The sequence below is a fragment of the Pteropus medius genome, unplaced genomic scaffold (genome assembly GCF_902729225.1).
Source record: "Pteropus medius unplaced genomic scaffold, Ma_sr-lr_union100, whole genome shotgun sequence".
In the NCBI taxonomy this organism is placed as follows: Eukaryota; Metazoa; Chordata; class Mammalia; order Chiroptera; family Pteropodidae; genus Pteropus; species Pteropus medius.
The window spans coordinates 2,638,276-2,659,123 of NW_024349799.1; the positions used below are offsets into that span (position 1 = coordinate 2,638,276).

The 20,848-nt window shown below is 40.3% G+C and overlaps 1 protein-coding gene across 1 annotated transcript in view; it reads left to right on the forward strand.

The window, feature by feature from the left end:
- Window positions 1-297: 297 nt before the first annotated feature.
- The window catches only part of ANKFN1 (ankyrin repeat and fibronectin type III domain containing 1), a 318,100-nt gene continuing 297,549 nt past the window's right edge, over window positions 298-20,848 (forward strand). Inside the window, exon 1 of the mRNA XM_039885708.1 lies at window positions 298-346. The gene's annotated coding sequence lies outside the window, so the exon portion shown is untranslated. The remainder of the gene's footprint in view (window positions 347-20,848) is intronic.

Below are 20,848 nucleotides of genomic sequence, written 5' to 3' on the forward strand. Positions count from 1 at the left end.
TGAACTCGTTCCTTCAAACCATGCTGCAGGCAACAAAGTACTGGCCCTAGTCCATTCCCCAGGGAAAGAAGGGGAAAGAAATCCCAGCCTAAAGGTCAGATTCCTCACCTCTTATCAGGACATTCATAGCGGAAGGTATGCCACCTGCGCACACAATGACCAACCAAGTGGCTCACCCCGACCTGCCACTGCAGCGGCTATGTTTGCATAGAAAGCACAGAGCTCCCAGTTCCTGGTTGGGAACCATGGTGAGGAGTCTAAACAGAACTGGGCAGCCTCACGCTGGAGCCTCGGGGGAAGCCTGGAGGCCTTGGTGCTCCGACTGACCACCCCTGGGCTGCTAGTGGTAAGTTCGCCTTCTTCCTCAGGATTTGGGGTTAGCTCCTGGTCTCATTTGTCTGGTCCCATGCCCCCTGTTCCTTGGCAGCCTGGCTGCTGGCCATTCAAACTTAAATGAGAATCCATTTTCTTCCTTCCTTCAACTTGGAGGGAATCCAAAATCTGGCTCCTGGCTCGTTGCACATTCTCCACGGTTTCTCTCTCTGGTTAAATGGATCCTGGTCTACAAAGAGGCTGGTGAGCGGCTCCCCGCATCTCCACCAGACACGTGTCCATCAGACCTACTCCAACGCCGCTCAGTCGCAGCTCACAGCCTCTCCTGTGTACCTGTGCATCTCTTTCTCTCTTTGAAATGAGACCATGCTACTTTTTGCTGAGGCTGTGCATGACATACCTAAAAGTAATACGGGTAAATATTTAAGCCAAAACTTCTCATCATTGGCAAAAATGATTTGTTGTTGAAAAGCTGGATTATTAGGAATAAATCTCTTGATATAAAGGTATACAGGAGGAAAAATAAAACAGACAAGCAAAGAAAGTAGGTCAAGAGGAAAATGTTTCTCTAACACATAGAGAAATTCCTTTGGTTCTGCTCTAGGCATCATGATAGAGAGCCAGTTAGGCTGAAAAGATGACATAGCCCTGGTGGCATGACTTATTGAGTTTCCTCCGTCAAATCTGAAGAGTGCTTGAAATCATTTTGATTAGAATGGCTGCTGCTCCAGCGGCACAGCCTGCCGAACCAAGGATAAAAATGGTAATCGGAGGGGGAGCCTATGGTCTGAATCAAGGATATGGACGTGGGATATCTATTTTGACTTAAGTGCATGGCAAAACCCTCAAGCGGTTAACTACAGATGAAATCGTCTTTGCCTCATAGATTAAATTCATTCATGCAGGGATTATTTGATGCAAAAGAAAAAAACATGGTTATAGTGTTATATAAATTATACAGACATTTAGGGCAATTGCTATTACAAGTAGGCTAGCATCTTTTATAACAACTAGAAAGAATTTTTACCAATCCAAGAAAAGTTGTTCATTATATAATTTTAGAGCTCGTTCATGAACGAAACAGTGTAAGTTTATTCCCGAGGGAGTTAACTTCCTAAAGATGGCCTCCTTCTAGAATAGTGAAGACAGAAGTTTTGCTGTGGTTGCTACTTTAATCTGATTTACTGTTTATATGAATCATTAATATGAAGAATTAGGCTGGTTTTGATGAAAATCAATTTTCTACGGCCCCTAGTCCTTTCTTTTTTTTCTTCTATTTTATTCTTTTTATTTAGTAAAGTAATACATAATTATAAAATAGCCACGCAGAACAAATGCATACAAAGTAAGAAGGGAAATTTTTTTAACCCATACCCCTAAGCCAAATCTATTCCCTTCCCTTTCAAGAAATAACCGTCACTAACTGACACATATCCCGCAGATAACTTTTTTCTAAAAATGTTCAGGATTATACCAACAGGTTATATACAAAAATAAATGCACATAACAACATTGGATTATTTTAAACTTGTAAATAGAACCATACTATATATTTTGGTCTGCAACTAGCTTTTATTTTTTTACTAAAGAATATGTTGTAAAGATCTTTTCTATACCAGTATGTATAGGTATACTTAATTCTTTCAAACTATTGCACAGTGTTTCATTCTGTAATTACTATGGGTTTATTTCTCCTATTGCTAGAGTTTAGATTGTCTTCATTTCTTCACTATTACAAGCATGTGTCAGATGTAGACACATATATGCACCAATGTGTGTGGTATGTGTGTTTTATATACATATTACACACATATGCATATATATATATATATATATTACACACATATGTGTATGTGTGTGTATTTCTGTGGTATTTCTGTAGGATATAGTATTTCTGTAAGGTGGATAGGGGAATTAACTAAGATAAACCACATGTGCAATTTAAACTGATACTGTCAAAGACATTGTCACCTTGCCCTCGGAAAGTGCTATGCTAGCTCACTCTGAGTAACAGTGTGTGTAAAGGTGACCACACCTTCATCACTACAGGATCTCTCATTTCATTTTTGCCCATCTTGCAGGTAGAAAATCACACGCCATATCTGATTTTATTTGCATGTATTGCACTCCCTGGTTAGGAGTGAGGTGGACCTAACCTTATCTTCCATCATTTTGCATAATGAATCCTCAAGTCCATAAATGAGAACTGTGTCAAACCCTCAAAACAGAAGGATATTAGGAAATTTAAGCTCAGAACTGCATACACACTAAAAGGAGCCCCAGGTGGACCTTTTTAATGAGGCAATGCTAATTATGTTAAAAGAAAGCAAGATAAAAATATGGAAAGGGTCCTATTTAGCTTGGCATATACTGTATAGAAATCAAGCTGGCGGAGCCAAGCTACACAAGCTTCAAGTGCATATGAAGATATCAACTGTGGGACCTTGGACAAATTACAACGTCAGTGTATCTCAACATTCTCACCTGTGAAATGGGAACCCTGATGTTACCCTCCTCATAGAACTCTTGTAGTGAGATGCTGCACATTTAATCTTTGGCACAGTCCCTGGGGAATAAATATTGGGTTCTATAAATGTTACCTAAAATAATAATGACGATAGTTATTACTGTTACCATAAATTAGAGAGAGACCGTCACATGCCCCCTGGAAAAGACAGACAGTCTCTGAGTAGTGACTAAGTGGCACATGAGCAGGTCAGATGGATACATGCCTGGGAGAGATGTGGGTGGGAAGCTCATTGACCCTTTGTAGAACAGGATCCAGTTAACCAGAGAGAAATGATGAATTGTTTCCTAATTGCAGACTAATTGGCTATCAGAACAAGAAGGGGTCTTAGAGGTTCTAGAGTACAAAAATCTCACTGTATGGATGAAAAACAGACCCGAAGAGAATTGACCTACCTAAGATCACACAGCTGCCCAAGCAACAGAGTCAAACTCAGGACCTGCAGACCTCTAGCTACATGTCCATGTTGCTTCCTGTTCGTATTTCCTGCAGTGTTCTCCACCTTTTAGGTGAATAGAGAAAAATATAATGAGGAATGGGTCTGCCGAAACAGCTCTTTATTTTTTGTTTCTGATTTTGGATAACAACAACAAAAAAAAATTAAGAATTCCTGCACGTTAATAAGGAAATGATACCTCAAAGGAAAGATGGACAAAAATAAAAAGTAGGTAATATACAGAAAAAGAAATACAAATGGCTGATGTACATATGAAAAGATCCTCAACTTGGCTGGTAATAGAGGAAATAAAACTTAAAACAGCCTTTATTCATTTATTCAGTCAAAAAGAATTTTGGGGACTACTATGAGCCGAGAGTGGTTCATTTTTCATCTACCAGATCAACGGAAATTTAGAAGCATTATAACACTAAGTGTTGGTGAGGATGTAAGGAAATTGTTACTTTTATACATTGTGCGAGGAGTCGGGGAATTAACACCCACATCTGGAAAGCTATTTGAATTCAAAGCTGTTTGAATACTCTCTCCCCAAAGATGCCCATGCTCTAATTCGCAGAATATGGTAAGGAGGAGTTAAATTTGTAGATGAACAAGATTGCTAATCAGTGGATCTTACTATATATAGGGAGATTATCCTCAATTATCCAGATAGAACAACTGTAATCTCAAAGTTCCTTAAAAGTTGAGGAGGGAGGCAGAAGAATCCATCAGAGAAGGAGAAATGACACAAGCAAGGTCAGTAATGTGAGCACTCTCTTTGCCTTTGCCAGCTTTGGAAATGTGGAGTGCGGGCAGCCTCTATAAACTGGAAAATGCAAGGAAATAGATTTTCCCCTAGAGCACTTCAGTGACCCCTTAATTTTACCCCTGTGAGATCCATGTCAGACTTAAAACTTACGATCACATAGAGATGCCAGAAGAGGAATAGCCCCGGGTCGGAGGGTGTCCCTGGACAGCAGTTTTCTCAGACTCCTCCCTTGTCCTGTAGTCCTTTAACCTTTTTCAGATATATTTCGTATACCATACAGTTCGCCCATTTATCATATAATGTCCGATGTTTTTAGTAGGTTCACAAAGTTCTACAACCATCACCGCAAACAATTTTTGAATATTTTTATCGCCCCCTCAATAAACCCCATGCCCTTCTGCAGTTACTTTCATTTCCTCCAATTCCCCAGCCCTGGCAACCTGGCTAACCTACTTTCTGTCTCTGTAGCTTTGCCTATTCTGCACATTTCCTAGAAATGGGATTATACAATGTTTTCAAGGTTCATTGATGTCATTGCATGTTTCAGTACTTTTTATTGTCGAATAACATTTCATTGTGTGGATATATCACATTTTTAATGCATTTATCAATCGGTGGACATTTGGATTGTTTCCACCTTTTGACCATCATGAATAATGCTATGATGAATATTCATGTACGAATTTTTGCGAAGCCATATTGTTGTGACCGAAATAACCAGGCCCAACTCGAGTGCTCTAGTCCAAGAGACAGTTTATTAGCCGGCGGCTGTCCTTGCAAAGGAGCAGCCCCGAGACGCAGGGGCACAAAGATTTTAAGCCCTCGATCCCATCCCCCACATCCTTAATCTTTACACAAAAGACTATATCTCCTCCATTCATTAACTGATAACTAAGAGGTGGGTAAGCAAGCAGGGGTACAGAAGCAGAATGCGTCATTGTTAAAATATTTTGTACCTATAGGCAGTGATCCGGCCAGTAAATCCCTTTAGTTAATAAATTTTTAGCAGATAACTAACTAGAAGTGAGACATGGCCGTTAGCACGTACCATGTCTTATCCTTAACCTATTGTTTCTAAAGGTGAGGTCACTACAATATGTTTTCAGTTCTCTTGAATGTATACCTAGGAATGGAATTGCTGGATCATGAGGTAACTCTGTTTAACCCTTTGAGGAACTGTTTGCCAGACTGTTTCCAAAGTGGCCATACAAATGCATATTCATTCCTACCGGCAATGTATGAGAGTTTCAGTTTCTCCACAAAATCCTTTAGTTTTCAAATATTTTTTGTAATGCCTCATTTGCATGAAAATATCTGTTTTAAAACCAAATAGATGCATTTATGCCTTAGAATCTGTGACAATGTATTTACTTGTATCCCTTATCAGTATTCATACTGCTATTGCTGCCGCCACTGTTGATACTAATAACGACAGCTGGCATTTGTTGAGGACTTGTACTTTGCCAGACACCGTTCAAGTGTTTTACATGTATTAACATACATTTAATCCCTCAGCAACCCTCTGAGATGGGTAGTCCAGCTGAGACATAATGGTGGCTTGTACTGGAAGAGCAGTAGCGGTAATGGTAAGAAGTGAACAGATTTTATCATTTATTCATTTGTTTGTTTAATCCACAAATGTTTATTGAGCATTAGCTAGGCACCACGTGGTGGTGTACTGAGTTTACTGCTATGAGCAAGAGATTTCGTTTCTGTCCTAAAGGAACTTATAATCTATTGATTTTTAGAGATATTTAAGAAAAAAAATCAAATGATTGATTAATTCGATATGGAAAGTGATACAGGGAAAGGTTTCAATCATTGGCAACTGGAGGACAGTTGGGTTATCTCCTGAGATAAGGAATGTGGAGGTTTGGAGAGGTGGAAGAGGTAGGTAGAAAAAGATAATGATATCTTTTGAACATGTTGATCCACAGGGATCTGTAATAAACACTTGGTTATATGGATCTGGAATTCAGAACTAGACATATAAATTTGGGAGCCGCATAGATTGCAACTGAAATCATGGGCGCAAGTGCCTAGGGGAAGTATAAAAAAGTGATATGAGAAGACCTTCTAGGACTGGACCTTGAGAAACTTTGACATTGAAAAGCAAGATAAAGAGAGATGAAACAGCAAAATAGTAGCCAAGAAAGTGAGAAGAGAAACAAGAGTTTGTAAAGTGCCCAAAGCCCAAATAAAAGCGCATTTCAAGGAAGAGAGCTTTCGACAGTTCTGAATGTCACTGAGAGGTCATAGAGGGTGAAGGTGCTTCGGATTGGGAATCCTGGTAGTCACTGGTGACCTTCTAGAAAGCTCTGTGGTGCAGTGGTGTGGAGAGAGTTCACCAGGCCAGCAGAAGATGATGAAATGAAGGCAGAAAGGTCACAACTCTTTTAAGAAGCTTGGTATAGAAGAATCCAGAGTTGGTCAGTAACAAGCAAGGAAAGCACATTTGCCATGTTTGGTTTTGTCTGTGATAGAAGTAGCTAAACATATCTAAATGCTGTTGGTATGAATTTAGTAAAATGAGAATAATAACCTATGCTCCTAAGTTTAACTATACTTTTAAATTTTTGCCTGTACCCTTTGTGCATAGATTTGAGCGAATGTTGAACGTTTTTCTAAGTATGGAGTAAACAGAAAAGCATGAACTACATATATTCTGGAACTGTCACTCGTAGACCGAGTTATTTAATCACTCTAAGCTTTGGTTCCCTCATCTTACTTTTTAGGATTGCTGCAACAATGAGAAATAGCATATGAAAAGCCATCATCATCACGCCTGGTACTTAGCTCCCAATAAATGGTAGCGCTTACTTTTTTACTCCCCACAGCTGTGCGATTTGTATTAGTGAGATCCTTCTTTCTCGTGTTTTCACTGCTGGCAAGATGTTTTATCCATTAATTTAAGCTTCAAATAGCTACCTAGATTTCCTGTCTCTAAGCCTAATTCTCAAATAATGCTGCATCCTTCCATCATCAACATGTATTCATTCTTTCAACACAGGTTTAGCATCTTTATCACATTACTCAGCTGTATTTTTAATCATCTACTCTTTTCATCACTGTCATCATTCCATAAAACGAAGTTCCCCAGCATCAACCTGCCATGTACAGCCTTGAGCTTACACTGCCTAACTTAATCTATTTCTACATGTCACTCCATTCCACTCTTCCACAAACCAAATTTCCCCATCCTCATCACTTTTTGGACTTGACTCATGGCTTTTTCTTCCTGGCATTGACCTTGATTCCTATTAGAATTCTTCTAATGACCTTTGACAACCTTAGGATGTGCCATTTCCAATAGAATCCAGCCCCTAGGACCCTCCTACCTCAGGAAGTACTCTCACTTGGTTACCCTAGTCCTATCAGGTAACAGCATGAAAATGAAAGAAAAGCAGAAAGATAATTGATAAAATGAGTAATTTACTCCGATACAGAACTTCCTAGAATGTACTACTTGTTTCACAATTATGCCTTCTTGACACCTCTCAAGAGGATTGTACCATCACACTGAATTCAGGAGGTTTGTGTATTAAGTTGCCATTACTTGCCATAACTTGCCAGTCTCCCTATCTCGAATGTCCTGTTCCTCTCAGCATGCTATTTATTTTTCCAGTCCCCTACAGTCAAAATTATCGTCTTTATTCACATAAACCTTATCTTATTCCTTCTTACTCCTATCATCCATTTAGTCACCCATCCCCACTTATTCCAACTTTTTAATGCTTATTGAATTTATCTTTTTCTCTCCCATTTCCCTCACATTGTAACCAATATCCTTGCCCCACTAGTTCTTTTGTCAGAGCACATAGTGATTATTCTTCTCGGGTCTGCACTTGGCCATATCCCTACCCAGCTGAAAATCTCTGTGACTCCACACTCCTTGAAACATAGTATCCAGATCCTCGCTCCCACACCACCCCTTCACCTTTTCAATTTCTCCCTGCATCCTTTAAGATCTTATTCCAAATGGTGTGTTTTACTCACTTTTCTCCAAAGCCTCCCTAGGAACGTTTCTGCTTTTTCTCTCTTGTTCCTGTCGTTTCACCCACCTGTAATCATTTTCTTCTGCTCCTCCTCAAGCTCTCACGTTGAACATCCTCCAGAGAACCAGTACCCTAGCTGTTAATGATATGCACTCCTATGAGCTAAGAGCACTTAGTAGCACTTAATCCTGAACTGGACATTAGTCATGTAATGCTTGTGTTTGGCTATCTTTAATTTCTTAGAATTTTATATCTCATAAGCTTCTTAAAGTTGATATTATCTTTGGCTCTATTGCTAGAGATAAAGTATCTGGCATAGGGGCAAGGGGACTTCTGCTCCATTCTGTGCAGCTCAGCCTCCACCAGCAATGTCACACCAAAGATGGATAGTAGCCACATGGCACACATTCAGAGGAAGAGTGCCAGAAAAAGAGCGGGGGAGGGGAGTTTGTGACTATTCAGAGTTAGTAGATTGGACAGTTGTCTCCAAACACTTTGGTTTAGTCTATTTGGCCCAGAGAGTAAAGTAACAGTTCACTAGGATGGCATGAAATAGTAACAATTGGTACAAAGACCAGTCAGAAGGGATATCGTCTATAGGGCTGGAGGAAAGCCCTAGAAGACCTTCTTGCTGAACTAGGCATTAAACCCTCAGTTTCTGGATCGTGGGAAAGTTAGGGAGGTTCATCTGGAAGTTGCCAGGATATTGGGGTAGTAGCGGGAACTCTGGAGGAGGTAAGTTGGTCACTGCTTATTTATCACTGGTACCGAAGTGCTTTAGCTACACAGTTGACACAGCCTTACTAGACCCACCAGCTGAAGATCAGGCTTGGCCATTTAAGAGACCAGTTTTCTGAAAACTTGGCCAGCTTTCAGAAATAATACCAACGTGAGAAAGTTATAGGGAGATAGATTTTCGGTGAAATATAATCTCTATGATTATGAGCTATCTCTTAAGGTAGTAGGAGTCCTGTCTCTGGATGTGTGTCAACTTCTGATAGGCCATTATTTTCTTATAGAAACTAATACTGGCATAGAAGGCCTCTATGGTCCCTTACAACCTTGAAAGTCTGTAATCTTACTATACTGCAAATTCATCATTTTATAGATGAGGAAACTAAAACTCAGATAGGAAAAGTGAGTGAGATCTGCTTTGTCATTGCCGTTTTTCTTTCATATTGTGGATTTTTTGTCCTATGTCTATTCGTTATTGTTCCCACATGTAGTTTGCTGCTTCTGCCCCCTGAAATGACTAGAAGCAGACTGTGTATACAACAGGGATTCAATTAACTTACGACATGTGAATAGATAAATTGCTTACCCCTACCCACATCTCAAAGTCAGGATTCCAGAGAAAAAACTTAATTCATCCTCCACTCTCTTCTGCTTCAGACTATTGGAACTCACCACTGCTTCTTCCTTCCCTGACCAAATGCTAATGGAGGTGCTAATGAGGCCCTCTGGCCATCAGAAAGAAAGAGAAAGAAAATCAAATAGTCTAATTAATCCACAAATTATAGTCGCTGAAAAAAAAGAGGTCATATTTCCTATAGAAAGCCAGACGGGGACTAATGGGCACTACAGCATTGGTCTTGGCTCTTTTGGGTGTGTAGTTTGGAGGTTACCTGTTGTTTTTTCAGGGATTATGAGGCACCACTTGGCTTCCATTAGGGTGGAGCTCACCAGAACTCCATTCCAAGTCTGAGCTGTCTGTTTGCTTATTAAATGGGAAAAGGAGGGCAGAGAGTAACCTCTTTGTATAAGGTGAGCCTAATATTAATAGCAAACATTTATTGAGTACTCATTATGTGCCAGGAATTATACTAAGCATTTTACTTGGATGATATCATTGAATCCTGTATAATTATTTCCCCACTTTATACACAGGGAAACTGAGGCTTGAGCAGGATAGGTAACTCACTCAGGGTCACACAATAAGTGGCTAAATATGTGGTCCAAGATTTAGTTGGTGCTAAATCCACAAGTTGCTTTCAAAGCCCAGGCTTAACTCTTTCCACCTGTATCCTGTGCTCTAGGGTGGCTGCATCTTCAATCAGGGGACTCTGGGATACCTCCCTCACAGCTCCTGCCCGGAGCACCTCAGGGGCATTGGAGCTAATACTATACAAAATGGAATTTTAATGGATTGGTCTGTGGATGGTTGGGGGTGGGGTGGGAAGGCGATATGCCAGAACCTTTCGTTTGCTGGAGCAGAAAGGGAAAGTAGGTACTCAGTGACCAATGCTCTGCTGGTTTAGGGTAGAGCCTCTCCTGGGTTTCCCAACAAGACAGAGAATTTTACAATAGTGGGGAATGCAGGCCTTTATCCAGTGAGATTCAAGACAGCTACCAATATACTGTGTAGAAAGTAATTTAAAAGTGTGAAATTGCAAGGTGTGCTCAGTTGGAAAGCAAAGGAATGAGAGAAAAGGCTAGTAATAATCAGGCATAAAGAGAGAGACCTCGCTGTTCATAAATTGACAAATTCGAGTTTGGCTTTTCCAGAAAGCCCAGTGTGCATTATGTGTGTGAGTGCGTGGTTGTTGCATAGAGCACTGTGCAAATCACTGAAAGTCTGCAAGAATTTATGTTAGTCTCATTCAGACCTTCCACCCCTAGTCCAGTATTTAACAAATTCTAAGGTGCATATGAATCACCTGGAGGTATAGTTAAAATTCAGATTCTGATTCAGCAAGTCTGGAGTGGGACCTGAGGCTGCATTTCTAACAGGTTCCCAGGTGATACAAATAATGCTGGTTTGTGAACCATACTCTAAACCATTTACATAATTATTTCTTTTGATCCTAATGTAATGTGTATGAATTGCTACATTTGACAAATGAAAGCACTGAGTCTGAGAGTAGTGGATAATATGCTCAGTCACAGAGCTAATGAGCTCAGTCCAGGGCCTTTTGCTTCTTCTATTATGCACCACTATAGTCCACATGCACATTCAAGCTGCAGCTTCCCAGAGACTCAGTACGGTGGCCTACAAATGCGGCCTCTGGCACTGGGGCACAGTAGAGGCCCAAGCACCCCTGTTCTCAAGAAACTGGTTTACTCAGCCCACTATCATCCAAAGTCCCTGGGACTAGAGCAACTGGGGCTGGAGTCCTAAACCTACGCAAACTCTTTTGTCCAGCTACTGACCCAGAGCAGAATCCACCTTCTATTATTCCAATAAGAGGCTCAGGAAAATTCCCTTTATTTCTGCTGGGCTTGCCACTCAAGGACATTCATTCACCTTGGCCCTTGGACTGGACTACATGCATTAGAACACTACCTGGAATGTTCTAGAGTGCCAAGCCCTGCTTCGGGATTAATGGCTGACCCTTACCAGTCCCACCCTCGAGGGACCATCATTTTCTCCTCATATTGTCAGTCTCCTTGGCCTTTACCCCTTGCTGCTCTTGGTTCCCTTTCCTGGCCTAGCTCTGACCTCTAACATGCCTAATGGCAAGGTGACACAGTTTCAGAAATTGTCCTTGGCTTCCTGGGACTAACATCCTGGTTGGAAAGACAGGTGTAAATAACTAGTCGCTTGTCTCCCTCTCTTTGCCCTTCCCTACCCGCTACCCTATCTTGAAAATCTGATAAATCTGAAGGATCCACTATAAACGCCATCTTTTCCTTAAAGTGTTTCCTGATTACTTCAGCTTACACTGACCTCTCCTTCCTCTAGACTCCTCCCTACCTAACGACACCTTTCTTTTGAAAATGTTTCATAGCATTTAACACTTTCAACTGTGCCCTGTGGTCATCCATACTGTTGTATCTCCGTGTGTTTTGCACATTGTATGTGGTTCATAAATGGCTATTAATGGAATGAAATTATTTCAAGTCAGACGAATAAATAGCATAATAAAGGAAGGAAGATCTAAGAGATGGAAGAACAATTGAGTAATTGAATAAAAAGAAGAGTGGGGAGGAAGGGAGAGACCCTCTTGAGGTCTCACGGAAGAAATGAGGTTTATGTGTCTCTTGAAGGGTGAGTAGAAGTTCCATAGTGGGATTAATAATGATTCTAATAATAACTGAAAGTTATTGAGTGCTTACCATGTGCCAGATACTGGCTAAACCATGTGTTCATTTCATCCTCATCATAGCCCTGAAAAGTAAGTTGGTCCTATATAGTTTCCATTTTACAGATCAAGAAACACACAGAAAGGCACAGAGAAGCCAGCTCACTTTCTCCAGGACATATAGGCAATAAGTAATGAAGTCAGGACTTGAATCCGACACTCAGACTCCATAGTACATATTTGAAAACTTAAAGCTGTAGATGGAGATGAGGATGCTTCAGGCAGAGGTAACAGCACGGCAGGAGCAAAAGCAGGATAAGTGTGGGAAGCATCAATTCATCCCCCACGACAGGAGCAGAACATGGTGGGGCCACTGTAGTGTCAGACCAGGCTGGGAAGGTGGTCTGGGGACAGACTGGGGTCATGTTTTCCCTCTATGAGAATGAAAAGTAAGAGCCATGGAGAAGAAATACGGAGTCAATCTTGCACTGAGAAGCGTTATTTATGTGCTGTCTCTGGCCAGGTCCCCGGGGCCGCTGTTGTGAGGGCAATGGGGACCGCAGCCAGCGCCCCTGGATAGTTCTGTGGGCCACGGTGCTCCCTGCAAAGTCACACTTTGGAGAATATAGCCACTGGTGATGCCCAGAGTGGCCCAAATAAAAGTCAAATACCACATTCAGTCCTCCAGGGGTGTTTTTGCTATTAAATTAAGTCTGGAAAATAAATAATTGTCTTTGGATTTGATTTGAGAGATTTTTGGTAGTTGAACACTCAGTCAGGGGAAAAAAAAAAAAGCTAACTATTTCTTGAAAGATTCTTTGACTGGCTCCCCCTGCCAGAGGACAGCAGATCACAATGAAGACTTGCTGTCTGGGAAGAGCTGCTTTTTCTCCTCTCCTTGACACAATTATTCCAGAAAAATAGAGGGGGGAGGGGAGGCTCCGTCATATGTTCCAATTTTTATTGCTACATTCCTTGGATGGCTCCATATGTTTACCTTTAGCTGACTTTAGACTTGGTGTTCTCTGTGGCTGCTGGCGTCAGCCACAGAATTCTTTCATGTCTATTACTTTATTAAGGAATGTAAAAGCCACATACAGACCAACCAGGGGACACAACAGTACAAGACACAAATAACCCTGAATGCGCTTGCAAAGAGCCTAAGGAGGCTTCACACCTAATTCTCCCGGATGGGCTGTAATGCTTTCGAGAACCAAAAGGGGGCACTCTTAGCACTCGCTCCCAAGCCCAGTCAGTAACACCATTCTGAGGAAGAAATAGTGCAGAAACAGCGCAGGGCTTTCAGATCGGGCCTGATGGCAACAGAATGGGGTGAAAGAAACCACTCTATCACCGGGGACTCGTTTTTTTGTTTTTTTTCTTTTTGATTTTGAATTTAAAAGAACTAGAAATTGACCTCCTCAGATCATAGGAGGCTGATATGATTAAATAGAATAACACAGAATTAAAAAAAAAAAAAAAAATTGCCTGACACAAAGCCTTGGCACATCTATTATATCAGAAAGAGCAGCTGTTACTCTGAGATTTTTCTACCTCTTAATAGGTGCATGGAACCTAGGTCCTGACTGGCTCATAGCACAAGGCTGTAATTGCGGAGTATGTCTCTCTTTTGGGCAGCATTAGACAGGGGATGAGAGAGAACCATTATTTCATCAACTCTTACTGTGTGCTCAGCACTTTGCATGCATTATCTTGTTATCACGATGTTATAGCTTAGGAAATTGAGTCTCAGGAAGTCTAAATCCATTGCCCTGACATCCGGCAGAGGCAGGATTTGAACCCAGGTCTATCTGATTGATTCTAAGTCTGAGCTTTTTCCGTTAGACAAGGGAACACAACTCAGAACCAACTTTTCTTAATACAGCATTTTCTCACGTAGTCTCAGACTCCCACAAACACTTTACAAAAGCTTGAAGCCAGCACTGAGAACTTCCAATCGCCTACAAATACAATTCCAATCTTACTCAAAGATGCACACTAAAATTCTTAGAATTTTCAGCAAAGTATGTTTGTGGAGAGAAGGGAAGAACTGAGGAACTAGATCATGGGGATAACTGCTATGCCATCAGCCTCCAAAGACATTGGTTGGCGCCAAGAGGATCCATGCTTAGCCTTCTTTCAGTGAGTCTCTCCAGGTTCCTACCCACACAGCCAAGTCTCAGAACTTCACAGAACAAAGTCTGGAGTTTGTTTTAACACCAGCGTCCTTCTGTTTTTCCTCCTGGATCTTCACTGTATTTGCAGATTTCTGTTCTGGTTGGCATTTATAGTCTGTGCTCTAACCACCCCAGTATATTGGGCGGTTAAAAGAGAGAGCTGTCGCTCAAAGAGGCAATCCTCACACATCAAGCCTGGATACAAGGATGGTCTGAACTAGAAAGACTGTGTGTAGTGAGGATGTGTTCTCACTTCCCTCATGGAGGCTAATGGCCACCCACCTATTCCTTCCTGGTAGGTGCTCAGTGTTAAGAGTAGAAATGCTTTGACTCAATATGGAAAGGAAAGAAGGGTCCTTTGCTGAGATGACAAAACGTGTTTGCCTTGTGATTTTCCTGAGAACCTGAAGTGGTTGGATGGCTTGCGACCAAAGAATGTTTTGATTATCAAGAGGATAGCCCCTCAGCCAAACTAAGAAAGCCCTCGGCCCCACTTAGGATTGGATGTTTTATCATTGAATATAGGGACTTCTGTCCTGGAAGATTTACTGATGACTATCCCTCCGCCTACCTGTTCCTTCGAGGAGATCCTCAGAATCAACATCTCTTTTCATCTCTTTGCATCATTAGGAAACTCTTCATAAAACTAGATACTCTTTCCGATGAGAACTGGCTATGTGTATCTAATGTTTACACTGGGCCAGTATTTCCCAAGGTGGTAGTAAAGGTTCTGAGAAGTCCTGTAGTAAAGAAACCTGTGTCACTTTACTTAATCAAGAGATTCTCATATATATCTGACCACAGAATTAATAGATGTTAACATAACATCTATTAATATCCCATAGAAACAGTTCTGGAATAAACATATAAACTCCTGAAACTGCTTAAAAGGGATAACTTCAACTTATTGATGGATTTGGATAGACTATTTAAAGCAGGACTATTGGTCACATATTTGGGATAAAATCTGCCTTAGTGGTCTGTCTGGATTATTTTTAGATCTGTGTAAGTATGTGTGCATGTGTTTATATATACTACATATAAATATGCATTTTAACTGCAAGGTTAGAAGATGAGGAGGGGAAAGAAGGAAGGTATATTCCTTTTTATAAAAAAGCAATCAGTGTCCTGTGGGACAAGGGGAAAGTCTATGAATTTTCATACATTATCGTCATCTCTCTTTGCTGGCAGCTTCTGTTCACAGCTTCCTATAATGTTGGAAACACCCGGACTCCTGTCCTCACTGACTACCCTGACAATTGGAGATGACACCCCTTCTCATCAATCTCCCAGAGCCAAGCCCCTGCCTTCCCCCCACAATCTGCACCCAAAACACTTCTTTCCAAGTTATTGATACCCACCAACTATACTCGGTATATCCTTTTAGATGATGAACTAAATAATCAGGAAAATAGTGGGGTTTTCAGTGTTGTGGTTTGAATTTTTATTTACAGAGCATGTTTGAAAACTTCTGAAGAAACTTCTTAGAAACCCACTATGTAAAAAGAAGTACAATTATATATGTATATATATTTTTTTAATTGTTGCAAAGTTATGGCGGTTGTTTTTAAATTATCTTAAATGAAATACAAGGTTGTTTTCTGAAATAGAACTTTCTCCGTGTTTTTTTTTTAATTGTCACATATAGGGTGATTTTAAAGTAAATAAGAGCACAAGGTTCATATTATTTTAAATGTATATTGTATTTGTCTTCTCAACGCTGTGGTTTTTAGGTCTGTGAATAGCATCATAGTATGGAGCCAGCCTATTAAGCAGCCTGTTTGGGTAAGGAAACCCTTAGACCAGCACAATGTTGTATTACTCACTGTGTCCTTCCAATATGGTTAGAATTCCACAACCTAAATGATCATTTGTTGAACAAATTCATGCTTTTATTAGTCAAAATACAGAGAAAACAGAGCCTCCCTGTTTCAAGATATTTGCTAATGCATGGTTAATTATCACATATAGCTTACTATAATTCATTTTACAGGGGGGACCTCCTGCAGGTAACATACTAGCAGTTTATGAACCAAAATAACCTCACTATAGATTAGAGCTGTTCCAGGGCCGGTCAGACAGTTGGTGCTTCTAGACCTTCTCACTTCACATTGCTAATTCGAACAAGGCTTTATTTTTATATTTGTCAGCAGCAAGACTGTAGGATGGTTGTTAAACTTCTCCCAGGCCTAATTAGAGCGGCAAAGCTCGCATTCATAATGAAGCTCGTGTCTTGCTCGGGAGTTAGTGAGCAGGGCTGTTACAGTAGCTTCCTGGCAGGCCGTCGTCGCTGGCAGTTTTAAGGTAGCTAGTGGCTGCAATATTAAGTGACTGTTGAAATTCATTGACTCCACCATGGCTAATGTGTCTAGATGACAACAAGTTTACACGGTTCTTTTATAGTTACAGCAAATGGGTCCATTTAAATATTTATTAGGTGATTATGGTGATGTGAAATGGAAAAAAAAAATGCAAAGTGCAATCTCACAAGTATGACTGTTTTTAACTGTTTATGTGAGGCCGGGATCATGGTATCACTCGAAATCGCCGCATCTTTCCCTTATAAATATTTATACTAGATCAGCAGTGATGAATGCTAATTTATTTGCATTCTGTTTCTTTATTGACTTCTCCTTGGGCAGAGGTTAGCTGTGAAAAGTTGTGCGGGCTTTCTGGGTTGGGGGATATTTCAATAGGCCAACAAGTGTCATTTTGATTAGGCAGAGGAAAGTTCACTTTGCTGAGACTGAAGAGTCCTTTTTGCTCTTGGAGATGAAGCCTGAGAGAGTATTCAGGCAGCTGGTGTTTTGCCTTCTCCCGAAGTAGATGTGCATGCTGGCAAGCAGTTTTGCCTCCAAAAGACTGCTTTTCCGTATAGCAACTTGTCAAACCTTGGATTGAATCAGGTGAGGCTGGCTGATCTGGGTGTTTGTCAGACTTCTCAGTTTTTTTTTCTTCTTCTATGAGCCATTTAAAAGATGACATTTTCATAAAAGGCATCTATCTCAAATTCAATATGGCATCTGAGGCAGAGAGAGGTGAGGTTAAAACGAACCCAGCTCTGTTCTATAAAGTCTCAGTCTACATGACACCAAAGAACTTGAGGAGTCTGTGGAGAAAACTGTCAAAAAATTTCAGACAGATAAAAGACGGAAGGAAGTTTTCACTTTCCAACTGAACATTTTGACAGTGTTGATACCTAGAGCATAAGATAGTGATTCCCAATTTACCATCCATAATGCCATTTATTATTTTGTTCCCTATGTCCTGAAATAAACAGCATCTGTATAGCCTTGACATGTATAAATGTAGACTTTCAGGTGGTTTCTAGAAGTAGCTTTCGAAATAGTCCATTTCTGCATTTAGGTCTGAGGACTGTCCAAATAAAAGTGCATAGAACAGATAAGGCCACTGAGTCAGAAATCTCTGAAGCTACTACCTTCGTTGCTTCAGTTAGATTAAAAAATTTTAATCTCCGACTCTAGCTGCGCATCTCTTTTTACAAAATGTACTAGTCTCCCCTTAGAGCTGGACCTATTTCAGTGGACTCCAATCTTGGGCCTGTTCCAAGAGCATTAATTACCAAAGAGCCCAGAAGTACCTCATTATATGATCAATAGCATGTCCCTCGAGAACAGGGATATAGCAAGAGTTCACTGCAGTGGTGGTTCTACAGACGATTTAAAGAGATTTAAAATTAGGCGGGAAAGTCACTACTAGGAAAACGCTATGATGAATCTTTGCTCATGTGAAGACTCTTCTGATAGTACAAATCTACAAATGTGTATTCTAACTTTAAGAATCCAATTGCATGACCCCTCAGATGAAAAAGCATAACCATGGATCATTTTTGATGTAAGAGAGTCTCAGCTTCGTTTGCTATTCACAGTTGGAGCTATTTGCAAGTGACCCATGATAGGTAGTTTGTCATTGCTTTTTACTTTAAATCTCCTGAGCTGTACAAAAGCTGCTCACTCCGTGCAGATGGTAAACTCCATCTTTTCCAGTTATCTTTTAATCACCTTAATGAGGAAACATTTACTCTTCCCATTCGATAAATGAGGAAATATGTAATTAAAGCAACTTTAGGGTTTTCTGGCACTCTCAGGGTGGGCTGCATATTTCAGTCGCTTTGAGGATGTGTCTTGGCGATGGGCAGTGCTCATCTGTGCGGCCCTCTGCGGCCCCCAGCTCTCAGAGCGTACCTCTTGCAACTGTGAAGGCTCCACTGTAATGAGTTTTCAAGTGCATTTCAGAAAAGACTCAGTCAACCAATATTTACTCATAAGTTTTCAATTTACAAAGCAATTTCACAAAGCAAGGACCCTCTCTAATAGGTTTTCCTAAAATTAGAACAACACATCAATATACCATAGGTGACAGAGGTCATTGGGAAAGTTTCTGAGGATGCTAGTTCGTAATTGTTTCCCTTAAAATCACTGTATTGGTGCAAGGGCCAGGTACAAAAAAAAAAGGAAGGAAATTCTATTTCCATGCAAGAGACCATCAGAAAAGAGTCATTTGGGCTTACCTTCCTAGATATTGGCCCCGAAAAGCAGATGTCTGTGACAAATGCTGAGGAAATAAATAAAGAAAATATCAGCTCGTTTTTGTCACTGTCATTAAATTTGTGTATCCTTGGATTGGTTAGTTAGTTTCTTTCAGGTGAAAAACTAACAAAGCAGCCTTTCTGCAAGTATATGAGCTCATAGATTTTCACATGGTGAAAGGTGATTGCTGAGTGTCCTACCTTGCATGTGACCCCCCCAGTGTAACTAACCCCGCAGTTAAATTAAAATCAAGTTCACCGTGGATGACTTCAAACAAAAGCAATAAAACCATTGTTGCATTTCCTTCTCCCCATGCATTTTTTTGTTGTTGTTCTGGTCTATTGCAAAATGACAGCTTTAAAAGTGAAATAGCAAAGCGTATTTGTTCTCGGCCTTGATGCCATTTCGAGTGTGTATACTTGTATGTGTGTGCACATGTGTGCGCATGTGTGTGTGCGTGCATGCACACATATCTCCACACCCTCCTTTCTGCTCACAGATTTTGGCTCTGGGTTCCATAGCATTGCTTTGTGACCCCATGTCACAGACCTGAGGATATAATCATCAATGTTCTTTTCCCCTTGACTCTCAAGCTTTGTCAGTGTGAACTATGGTTGAATCCGTGATCCTGGCTAACTGTTTAATAAAAGAATTGTAGGTAGGAAATTAATTAATTAACAAATGATGGTATGGCTGTTCAGAACTATAAGCTGAGAGGAAATTAGGTTCTACTTCAAGTTATTTTATACCCTATTACAAAATACTAGAGTATAAAATTGTATAGCCAACTATAAAATACCCTCCAGTAATGAAATGTCAATTTCTCCTACCTCCATCTCAATCAACTATTACATAGGATACATTTCGCCTAGATTTTGGTGTTACTGTTTCATCTTCTGATGTGTTGTCTAGATGGACTCTTAGGGTAGATTCTATGTTGAAAAGTGAGTAGGGGTGCCCTACTTCCTGAAGAATGAATCTTCCTGTTATCATTTATCAGGGGAAGAGGTGGAGGCTCAGGGCAGAGAGCAGAGCTTCCTGGAGGAAAGCCAGGGATTGTCACCATCCCTATTTCTCGTGGGGGTTTTTCTTAAACAGGATGAATGACCTGCTCAATCTCAGATAGCTAACTTTGCTACAAAAATCAGAGTCTCAGATTGTTTATTCTAGCTTGTTATTTTTATAAGGGCTATAGGATGCCCAGCTAGCTTTAAAATGCTATGACAATTACCTAAAATGCATAAAGTGTGCAACACTACACAATTTTTGAAGTGTGTGTGTTTATACACGTATACATACATACATGTATGTATATCTGACCCCCACAAATACCCAGTGAAAAGCAGTAACTATTTTCTGCCTCAGTAATAGACCAAGAAATGAAATTCAGAATTCAGATGAATAGCCCGAACCACATAATGGTGTCATTTGCATTAGAACCCCGTTCTCTATAGATTTCTTCCCTGATGTTCTTTCTACAACATCTTGAAGCTTACTGTTGCTCTTCTAATATTTCAATACCAGCTTCTGAGAAGCTAGACAAAGATTCTCAAATATGTAGAATATTTTTAAGAGAAAGTGAATGAGATTAACTTGTTTCAATCAGTGAGGCTTGAAAACAGTTGTTCCCTTTGACCCAGAGGTAATCTTTCTTCTCGAGGCTGAGAAGTGATTCAAATTGATTAGAACTTTCTGACCTTCAGAATCTATTTTGCGTTTCTCTTTCCCCTGAGGTTATTGATTAAGAGTGTTGTTTGTTCTCTATTCAAGCTTCAGTGACTGCTAAAAATGTCAAGGAAAGTCGGAAGATCACCTTGTTGTATTCCAGTTTATTAGACAATGAACATAATAGGAATAAAAAAATAATTCAGGAAGAAAGCAACCAGATAGAAAAATATGCTAAAGTTGTGAATAGAAATAGATGTCAAAGTTATATGAATGAGAAGAAAAGGAGAAACTCCACTAAGAAAGTCTTGTGGTGAAGCATGCTATAAGACATTTGATTTAAAGGAAGGAAGGAAGGAAGGAAGGAAGGAAGG